Raw genomic sequence first — 10,993 nt, forward strand, 5'->3', positions numbered from 1 at the left:
GATGAATATGCAATTGACACCAAACTTTCAACTTGACTCAAGACTCAAACAAGAAACATGAAATATTTTTTATTTTTATGATTTTATGAAATTTTTTTTTTGGATTTTTCGAAAATTAATTTGAAAAAAAAAAGAAAAAAAAAAGAAAAATAAGGATTCCAAAATTTTTAATATGAATTCCAGGAATCTTGCAATCTTAGTCTAAAGCTCCAATATGAGGGTTAGACATGGCTGAATAGCCAATCAAGCTTTAGAAGATATTGATACTTTCCATGTATAGAGCAACTAAGTGTGTGAGAATCAACAAGCTCTTGTGATGATAAGTTGAAACCCCAGTCCAAAAGATTTGGACATGGCTTTACAGCCAGCCAGGATTCAATCAAATCATCATGAAACACTAGAATTCATTCTTAAAAAATCTGAAGAAAAATATATTTTTGAAAACATTTATTTATTATTATTATTTTTTTCAAAAACAGATGAGAAATTTTTGAAAGGTTTTTGAAAAATTTTTGAAAATAAAACAAAAAAAAAATTACTTAATCTGAGCAACAAGATGAACCATCAGTTGTTCAAACTGAACAATCCCCGGCAACGGCGCCAAAAACTTGGTGCACGAAATTGTGATCATCAATGGCGCAATCAACTTGGTACGCTCAATTGTAATCTCAACTTTTTATCACAACTTCGCACAACTAACCAGCAAGTGCACTGGGTCGTCCAAGTAATAAACCTTACGCGAGTAAGGGTCGATCCCACGGAGATTGTTGGTATGAAGCAAGCTATGGTCACCTTGTAAATCTCAGTCAGGCGGATATCAAAAGGTTATGGAGTTTTCGAAATTAAATAAGAAGTAAACATAAACTAAGGATAGAAATACTTATGTAATTCATTGGTTAGAATTTCAGATAAGCGTATAGAGATGCATTCGTTCCTCTGAACCTCTGCTTTCTTGCTGTCTTCATCCAATCAGTCTTACTCCTTTCTATGGCTGGCTTTATGTAAGGACATCACCATTGTCAATGGCTACTTTTAATCCTCTCTGGAAAATGGTCCAATGCGCTGTCACTGCATGGCTAATCGTCTGGAGGCATCACCCTTGTCAATGGCTGCATCCCATCCTCTTGTGAAAATGGTCCAAATGCTCTGTCACAGCACGGCTAATCATCTGAGGTTCTCGATCATACTGGAATAGGATTCACCCTCCTTTTGCGTCTGTAGCTACGCCCAGCACTCGCGAGTTTGAAGTACGTCACAGTCATTCAATCCCAGAGTCCTACTCGGAATACCACAGACAAGGTTTAGACTTTCCGGACTCTCATGAATGCCGCCATCAATCTAGCTTATACCACGAAGATTCTGATTAAGAGATCCAAGAGATACTCATTCAATCTAAGGTAGAACGGAAGTGGTTGTCAGGCACGCGTTCATAGGGAATGATGATGATTGTCACGTTCATCACATTTAGGTTGAAGTGCGAATGAATATCTTAGAAGCAGAATAAGTTGAATTGAATAGAAAAATAGTAGTACTTTGCATTAATCTTTGAGGAACAGCAGAACTCCACACCTTAATCTATGGAGTGCAGAAACTCTACCGTTGAAAATACATAAGTGAAAGGTCCAGGCATGGCCGAATGGCCAGCCCCTAAAACATGATCACAGGATCAAAAATACAATCCAGGATGATCCCAAGTTCTCTAATACAATAGTAAAAAGTCCTTTTTATAATAAACTAGCTACAAGGGTTTACAGAAGTAAGTAATTGATGCATAAATCCACTTCCGGGGCCCACTTGGTGTGTGCTTGGGCTGAGCTTGAATGTTACACGTGCAGAGGCTCTTTCTGGAGTTGAACGCCAGGTTGTAACGTATTTCTGGCGTTCAACTCTGGTTTGTGACTTGTTTCTGGCGTTTAACTCCAGACAGCAGCGTAGAACTGGCGTTCAATGCCCTTTTACGTCATCTAAACTCGTTCAAAGTATGGACTATTATACATTGATGGAAAGCCCTGGATGTTTACTTTCCAACGCAATTGGAAGTGCGCCATTTTGAGTTTTGTAGCTCCATAAAATCCACTTTGAGTGCAGGGAGGTCAGAATCCAACAGCATCAGCAGTCCTTCTTCTACCTCTGAATCTGATTTTTGCTCAAGTCCCGCAATTTCAGCCAGAAAATACCTGAAATCACAGAAAAACACAAAAACTCATAGTAAGTCCAGAAATGTGAATTTAACATAAAAACTAATGAAAACATCCCTAAAACTAACTAGATCCTACTAAAAACATACTAAAAACAATGCCAAAAAGCGTATAAATTATCCGCTCATCACAAGGCTTTGAGCATTAATGGATAGGTGGGCCCAAAGGAATAAAATCCTAGCCTAAGCAGCTAAATCAAGCTGTCCCTAACCATGTGCTTGTTGCGTGAAGGTGTCAAGTAAAAAGCTTGAGACTGAGCGGTTAAAGTCGTGGTCTAAGGCAAAAAAAAAAAGAGTGTGCTTAAGAGCTCTGGACACCTCTAACTGGGGACTCTAGCAAAGCTGAGTCACAATCTGAAAAGGTTCACCCAGTTATGTGTCTGTGGCATTTATGTATCCGGTGGTAATACTGGAAAACAAAATGCTTAGGGTCACGGCCAAGACTCATAAAGTCGCTGTGTTAAAGAATCAACATACTGAACTAGGAGAATCAATAACACTATCTGAATTTTGAGTTCCTATAGATGCCAATCATTCTGAACTTCAAAGGATAAAGTGAGATGCCAAAACTGTTCAGAAGCAAAAAGCCACTAGCCCCGCTCATCTATTTAAGCAACAATTTAAGTTTGGTGTTGTGATGAGGGGATAATTTATACACTTTTTGGCAATGATTATGTGAAGTGAAGATCTAGATCAAGCACTTTTTTTATTTTTCTGTTTTTGACTAACACACTAACTGTTTGAATTTTTGCTTAAGCCAATTAACATTTCACTTCAGCCATGGATTGAAGTGTTGTTGCTTTCTGGTGTTGTGATTTTTATGCTTTGGTTGTATGTCAAGTACAAGGAGAATTACACCCACTTTTTGTGAACAAGACGAAAGAACCCTCAGAAGATTAAGAAGAGCTGAAAGAGGGAAAAACATTATTGGAGAAGAGGAGTCAGAAGAAGAATTCCAAGATATGGAGGAACACTTAACAAACCCACCAAATGGGGCTGAAGGAGCAGCCAATAACAACAATAATCCACCACAGAGAAGAGTTTTAGCTTCCTACACAAGTGCAGATCCTAGACATTGTGGGAGTAGCATTCTTACCCCAAATGTTAATGCAAATAATTTTGAACTAAAGCCACAACTCATCACCTTGGTTCAAAACAATTGTTCTTATGGAGGAGGACCACTTGAAGATCCTAACCAACACTTATCCACCTTCTTGAGGATTTGTGACACTGTCAAAACCAATGGTGTGCACCCTGACAGTTACAAGCTACTGCTATTTCCATTTTCTCTCAGAGACAAAGCCACTCAATGGTTGGAATCCTTCCCAAGAGGCAGCATCAACAATTGGGATGATCTAGTAACCAAGTTCCTTGCCAAGTTTTACCCACCTCAAAGAGTTATTAGATTGAAGACTGAAGTGCAAACATTCACACAAATGGATGCTGAACCCTTGTATGAGGCATGGGAACGATACAAAGCTCTAATCAGGAAGTGTCCACCAGGAATGTTCAGTGAGTGGGATAGATTGCAAAATTTTTATGAAGGCTTGACATTGAAATCTCAAGAGGCCTTGGATTATTCAGCAGGAGGTTCTTTACAATTGATGAAAACAGCAGAGGAAGCCCAAAATCTCATTGATATGGTGGCCAACAACCAATATTTCTTTGCTCACCAAAGGCAACGCCAACCATCACAAAGGAAAGGAGTGATGGAGTTGGAAGGAGTGGACTCAATCTTGGCTCAAAACAAAATGATGCAGCAGCAAATTCAACAATAATTTGAGCAAATGGCCAAGAGTATTGATAGCCTCCAAGTTGGAGCAGTTAATACAAGCCAACCATCATCCACATGGGGACAAAATGAAGAGACTCAAGAGGAGCAACAGCAAGAGCAAGTCCAGTACATGCACAACCAAAATTCTGGGCCAACTGAAGTCTATGGTGACACCTACAACCCTTCTTGGAAGAACCACCCAAACCTTAGGTAGGGAGACAATCACAACCAAAATCAACAACCATGGCAGAGAAACTCAAATCAAAACACTTCAAGAAACAACCAAAACCACAACCAGCAACAAGCTAACCAAAACTCCTACAGAAAACCCCAAAACAACTACCCCAACTCTAACCACTACCCATCCAATAACCAATCCTCAAATCAGAACACTTACCCTCAACCTTCAACACCCCACAATCAACCAATCTCACAAGAATCCCAAAGGATTAACAACTTGGAGCTCCTAATGGAAAAAATGATGAAAACTCAAGAGATGACAGTGAGGAACCAAGAAGCCTCCATGAAAAATATGGAAAGGCAAATCGGCCAACTCTCCAAGCAGATTGCCATTGAAAGGCCACCTAACTCACTACCAAGTGACACCATTCCTAATCCTAAAGAGGAGTGCAAGGCAATTCAACTGAGGAGTGGAAAAGTCCTGGTGAAAAATGAAGAAGCAACTAAGAAGCCAAAGAAAAGTGACAAGAAACAAGCTGAAAAAGAGAAGGCCAATGATGAAGATGTAACAGCAAGCAAGCCAACTCAGAATCAAGTTCAAGAAAAAGAAGACCAGCCACAAAAATCAAGAAAGGGAAAGGAAGTAATTGAAGAGCCAACTAAGGACGAAAGGCAGGGAATGAACTTCACTCCACCCTTGCCATATCCTCAAAGGTTTAACAAGGAGACTAAGGATCAACACTTCCCAAAATTTCTTGAAATCTTCAAGAAGTTAGAGATCAATATTCCCTTAGCTGAAGCACTTGAGCAAATGCCCCTGTACGCAAAGTTCTTGAAGGAACTTATCAACAAGAAGAGGAGTTGGCAAGAGAAGGAAACTATACTTCTCACTGAAGAATGTAGCGCCGTGATTCAAGGAGTTATCCCACCAAAGCTCAAAGATCCAGGGAGTTTTGTAGTTTCATGTACCATAGGCAAAATGACCCTGGACAAATCTCTATGTGACCTTGGTGCTAGCATCAATCTGATGCCATTATCAATGATGAGAAAGCTTGCTATAGAGGAACTCAAACCTACCAGGATGTCTTTGGTGATGGCTGACAGATCAATCAAGACACCCAATGGCATTGTGGAAAACCTGTTAGTGAAGGTTGGGGAGTTTATCTTCCCAGTAGACTTCATCATTCTGGATACAGAGGAAGAAGGAAACAACTCAATCATCTTGAGAAGGCCATTTTTGGCCACAGCCAGAGCCATTATTGATGTAGAGAAGGGAGAAATGATTTTTAGAGTACATAATGAGCAAATGGTCATCAATGCCTTCAAATCAATGCAACACCCTCCTGAACAAGAAAACTACATGAAGGTGGACATGATAGAAAGTCTAGTGGAGGAAATGTTAGAAGCCAATTGTCATGAGCAACAGGAAGAAGAGGTGGTAGAAATCTCTAGTGAAGACAAGGAGAAAGAAAAGCCAAAACAGGAATTGAAACCTCTTCCCCCTCACCTCAAATATGTGTTCCTGGGAGAAGAAGGGACCCTACCAGTGATCATTAACTCCTCCTTGAATATGGAAGAAGAAACAAAACTAATTGAAGTGTTGAAAGCTCACAAAGCAGCCTTGGGGTGGACAATTGACGATATCAAAGGTATTAGTCCAGCCATTTGTATGCATAAAATTTTGCTGGAAGAAGAATCAAAGCCTGTGGTCCAACCCCAAAGAAGACTCAACCCAGCCATAAAGGAGGTAGTTCAAAAGGAAGTCATGAAGTTGTGGAATGCTGGAATAATCTTCCCAATCTCTGACAGCTCATGGGTGAGCCCGGTTCAAGTTGTACCAAAAAAAAGAGGAATAACGGTCATCACCAATGAGAAGAATGAGTTGATCCCTACTAGGACAGTGACTGGGTGGAGGATGTGCATAGACTATAGAAGATTGAATGATGCCACAAGGAAAGACCATTTCCCTCTCCCATTCATTGATCAGATGTTGGAAAGACTAGCTGGCCATGCCTATTATTGTTTCTTAGATGGGTATTCTGGTTACAATCAAATCGTGGTGGACCCTAAAGATCAAGAGAAAACTGCCTTCACATGTCCATTTGGAGTTTTTGCATACAGGAGGATGCCATTTGGGCTGTGCAACGCCCCAGCCACATTTCAGAGGTGTATGCTTTCCATTTTCTCAGATATGGTTGAAAAATTTTTAGAAGTCTTCATGGATGATTTTTCTGTTTTTGGAAATTCATTTAACACCTGTTTGCATCATTTAACTCTTGTTTTGAAAAGATGCCAAGAAACTAACTTGATCTTAAACTGGGAAAAATGCCATTTCATGGTTCCTGAAGGGATAGTTCTTGGGCATAAGGTGTCATGCAGAGGTATAGAAGTTGATAAAGCTAAAATAGAAATTATTGAAAAACTTCCTATACCCGTTAATGTGAAAGCAGTGAGGAGTTTTCTTGGGCATGCTGGTTTCTACAGAAGGTTCATCAAAGATTTCTCAAAAATAGCAAAGCCATTAAGCAATTTGCTAGTGATTGACAACCCTTTCATCTTTGATGACAACTGTAAGCATGCCTTTGAAACCTTAAAAAGAAAACTCATCACAGCACCAATCATCACACCTCCTGATTGGAACTTACCTTTTGAACTCATGTGTGATGCAAGTGACCTTGCTATTGGTGCTGTGCTGGAACAAAAGAAAGACAAGTTGCACCATGTCATATATTATGCCAGCAAAGTGTTAAATGAAACACAGAAAAATTATACAACCACCGAGAAAGAACTTTTGGCGATTGTTTATGCATTTGATAAGTTTAGACAATACTTGATTGGCTCCAAAGTTATAGTGTACACTGACCATGCTGCTCTCAAGTATTTAATGTCTAAACAGGATTCAAAGCCAAGGCTTATTAGGTGGGTGCTGCTACTTCAAGAGTTTGATATTGAAGTAAGAGATAGAAAGGGAAGTATCAAGAGTACCACAAGAAGCCTGTCAAGATAGACCACAACAAGTAAATGAGAACTTCCCAGATGAGCACCTGTTCCAAGTTCAACAAATACCCTGGTTTGCTGACATAGCAAACTACAAAGTGGGAAGGAAGATACCTCAAGAATATTCTAAGCAACAAGTGAAGAAGCTGCTCAATAAAGCAAGGAAGTTCTTGTGGGATGAACCCTTTTTGTTCAAAAGATGCTCTGATGGAATGATTAGGAGATGTGTCCATGAAAATAAAATGAGGGACTATTGTGGCATTGTCATGGTTCAGCATATGGTGGACATTTTGGACCAGAGAGAACAGCTGCAAAGGTGTTACAAAGCGGTTTCTATTGGCCAACTATCTTCAAGGATGCCAGAGAGTTTGTTCACCAATGCAATGAATGCCAAAGAGCTGGAGGATTGACAAAAAGGAATGAGATGTCTCAGAATTTCATCCTGGAAGTTGAGCTATTTGACCTATGGGGTATTGATTTCATGGGACCTTTTCCCCCTTCGTATTCCTTTAGATACATCTTGGTGGCAGTAGAGTATGTCTCAAAATGGGTGGAAGCCATAGCCACAACCACTTGTGATGCACAAATTGTCCTTCAATTCCTTAAGAAGCATATCTTCACTAGATATGGAGTACCCAAGGGTCTTGTCAGTGATGGTGGTGGTCACTTCTGCAACAAACAAATGGAGAAACTCCTCCACAAATATGGAGTTATATATAAAGTAGCCACACCATACCATCCTCAGACTAATGGCCAGGCTGAATTAGCAAACAGAGAGTTGAAGAGAATTTTAGAAAAAACAGTGGGAAGCACAAGGAAAGATTGGGCCAGGAAACTAGAAGATGCACTCTGGGCATACAGGACAGCTTTCAAAACTCCCATTGGAAAGTCCCCATTTCAGCTATTATATGGAAAATCTTGTCACCTCCCTGTGGAGCTTGAACATAAAGCTTTTTGGGCCACCAAACTCCTCAATCTTGATTCTCAAGCAGCAGGAGAAAAGAGGCTGCTACAACTTAATGAGTTGGATGAGTTTAGACTAGAAGCTTATGAGAATGCTAAGATATACAAGGAGAGAGCTAAGAGGTGGCATGACAAGAAGATCTCAAAGAAAGAGTTCAAGATAGGACAGTAAGTGCTCCTGTATAACTCAAGGCTCAAGATCTTTCCTGGAAAGCTCAAGTCCAAATGGACAGGCCCGTATCTAGTAACAAAAGTCTTTCCTTATGGAAGTCTTAGCTGCTAGATGAAGCCACACAGAACCACTTCACAGCAAATGGACATAGAGCAAAGCCTTATTTAGGAGGACAATGGGACAAGGAAAAGGAAGTTCAGTACCTAAACTGAACAAACATAGAGAATGTCAAGCTAGTGATAATAAAAGAGCGCTTGTTGGGAGGCAACCCAACCTGAGGTAGTTTCTTTCCATAGTTATTTCAATAAAGAGGTTAATTAGCCTTATCTACATTGCAAAAAGCTAAAGTTTGGTGTTGGACACCAAAACAATATAAGGGAGAATGAAGGATTCTAAGTTTGGTGTTCCACCAAAATCTCATCATAAAACAGATTCTCACCCCCTATATAATGCTAGCTTTGAGCATTTAGATAAACTAATTAACTATTCTGCTACAAAGTGAGCTGAGCTCTCCCCTGATGCACCCCAACCAACAAGACACGCTATGCAAGGTACAAAGCTCAGCTCACAAAGTGAGCTGAGCATTCCCCTGGGAGATACATTTGGGCTGAAATTGAAATTTAAAATTCTAACTTAATTCATTTCTTCACCAAATTAAAAGCCCATCCAAATTTCAATATCCAAGAATAGAAAGTGTATAAATATGAGTTAGTTTGATGTAATTAGGATCTCTAGACTTCATTTTGAATTTTCCCTTTTTACTTGCATTTTAATTCTAAGCTTTTTGAATTTCTGAGAGAAATGGGAAGGAGAATTGATCTCTCTTCTTCTTGGTTCTTGCTTGAGCACTCTTTTATTTCCTTGCTTTGGATCTTGGGTAGAGAATTGAAGAACTTCTGTTTCAATCTCACCTTGGGATCTTGTTTATTTTCTTTCTGCATAATTGAATTTGAATTTCTGTTTACTGCTTCTTCATCTACTTTGCTTCTGCAATTTACTTTTCTTTACTTCTTTTGCAATTTCTCTTGTTGGATCTAGGAAGGGAGTGAGATCTAGATTTGTTTTCTAGTCTCTTTGATTTCTTGAGATCTTCAACACCTTTTAGAATTGCTGCAACTTAAGCACTGCTTTCCAGTTCTTTAAATTCTCAAGTCATTTTACTTTTCTGTTAAGATCTACTTCACTGCACTTAAATTTTCTCTTTTATGTTTAATGCAATTTAGTTGTTCTTGTTCAGATTCTGCTATCCTAATTTCCAATTCCTTTTATGATTCAAGCAATTTACATTTCTTGCACTTTAAGCTTCAGCCGTTTACATTTCTTGCAATCTAAGTTTCTGTAATTTACATTACTTGCACTTTAAGAATATGCTTTTTTACTTTCCTGCTCTTTAATTTACTGCACTTTACCCCTCCCCCTTTTCTTTCCAAGCAAATTTAGTTTCTGCAAGTTACAATCACTCAACCAAATCTAGATTCGCTTGACTAAATCAACCACTAAACAAAAATTGCTCAATCCTTCAATCCCTGTGGGATCGACCTCACTCATGTGAGTTATTATTACTTGATGCGACCCGGTACACTTGCCGGTGAGTTTTGTGTTGGATCGTTTTCCACACATCAAGTTTTTGGCGCCATTGCCGGGGATTGAATAGATTGACAATGATTAAGTGAAGTGGAGATCTAGATCAAGCACTTTTTCTTTTCTATTTCTTTAACTTTTGACTAACACGCTAACTGTTTGAATTTTTGCCATCCATTCAGACTCTGGGAAATCATGTTGACTTGCTGAGTCAACACTTTGTTCTGAGCCAATATGGCATTCAGAGCATCAATTTCAAGAACTCCCTTCTTCTGAGGCATCCCATTACTTACAGGATTCCTCTCAGAAGTGTACATGAACTGGTTATTAGCAACCATGTCAATGAGTTCTTGAGCTTCTGCAGGTATTTTCTTTAGGTGAATGGATCCACCTGTAGAATGATTCAGTGACATCTTGGAAAACTCAGACAGACCATAATAGAATATATCCAGAATGGTCCATTCTGAAAGCATGTCAGGAGGACACCTTTTGGTCATCTGCTTGTATCTTTTCCAAGCTTCATAGAGGGATTCACCATCTTTTTGCTTGAAGGTCTGAACACTCTAAGCTTGCTCAGCTTTTGAAGGGGAAAGAACTTAGCCAAGAAGGCCGTGACTAGCTTATCCCAAGAGTTCAGCCTATCTTTAGGTTGTGAGTCCAACCATGTTCTAGCTCTGTCTCTTACAGCAAAAGGGAAAAGCATGAGCCTGTAGACTTCAGGATCTACTCCATTAGTCTTAACAGTCTCACAGATTTGCAGGAACTAAGTTAAAAACTGGTAGGGATCTTCTGATGGAAGTCCATGGAATTTGCAGTTCTGTTGCATTAGAGCAACTAATTGAGGTTTCAGCTCAAAATTATTTGCTCCAATGGTGGGGATTGAGATGCTTCTTCCATCAAACTTGGAAGTAGGTGTAGTATAATCACCAAGCATTCTCTTTGCATTATTATTATTTTCGGCTGCCATCTCCTCTTCCTTTTCGAAAATTTCTGTAAGGTTGTCTCTGGATTGTTGTATTTTAGCTTCTCTCAGTTTCCTCTTCAGAGTCCTTTCAGGTTCAGGGTCTGCTTCAACAAGAATGTTCTTGTCCTTGCTTCTGCTCATATGAAAAAGAAGGGAACAAGAAAA

Source organism: Arachis ipaensis, chromosome B3 (assembly GCF_059453495.1).
Source record: "Arachis ipaensis isolate K30076 ecotype BB chromosome B3, ASM5945349v1, whole genome shotgun sequence".
NCBI classification, from domain to species: Eukaryota; Viridiplantae; Streptophyta; class Magnoliopsida; order Fabales; family Fabaceae; genus Arachis; species Arachis ipaensis.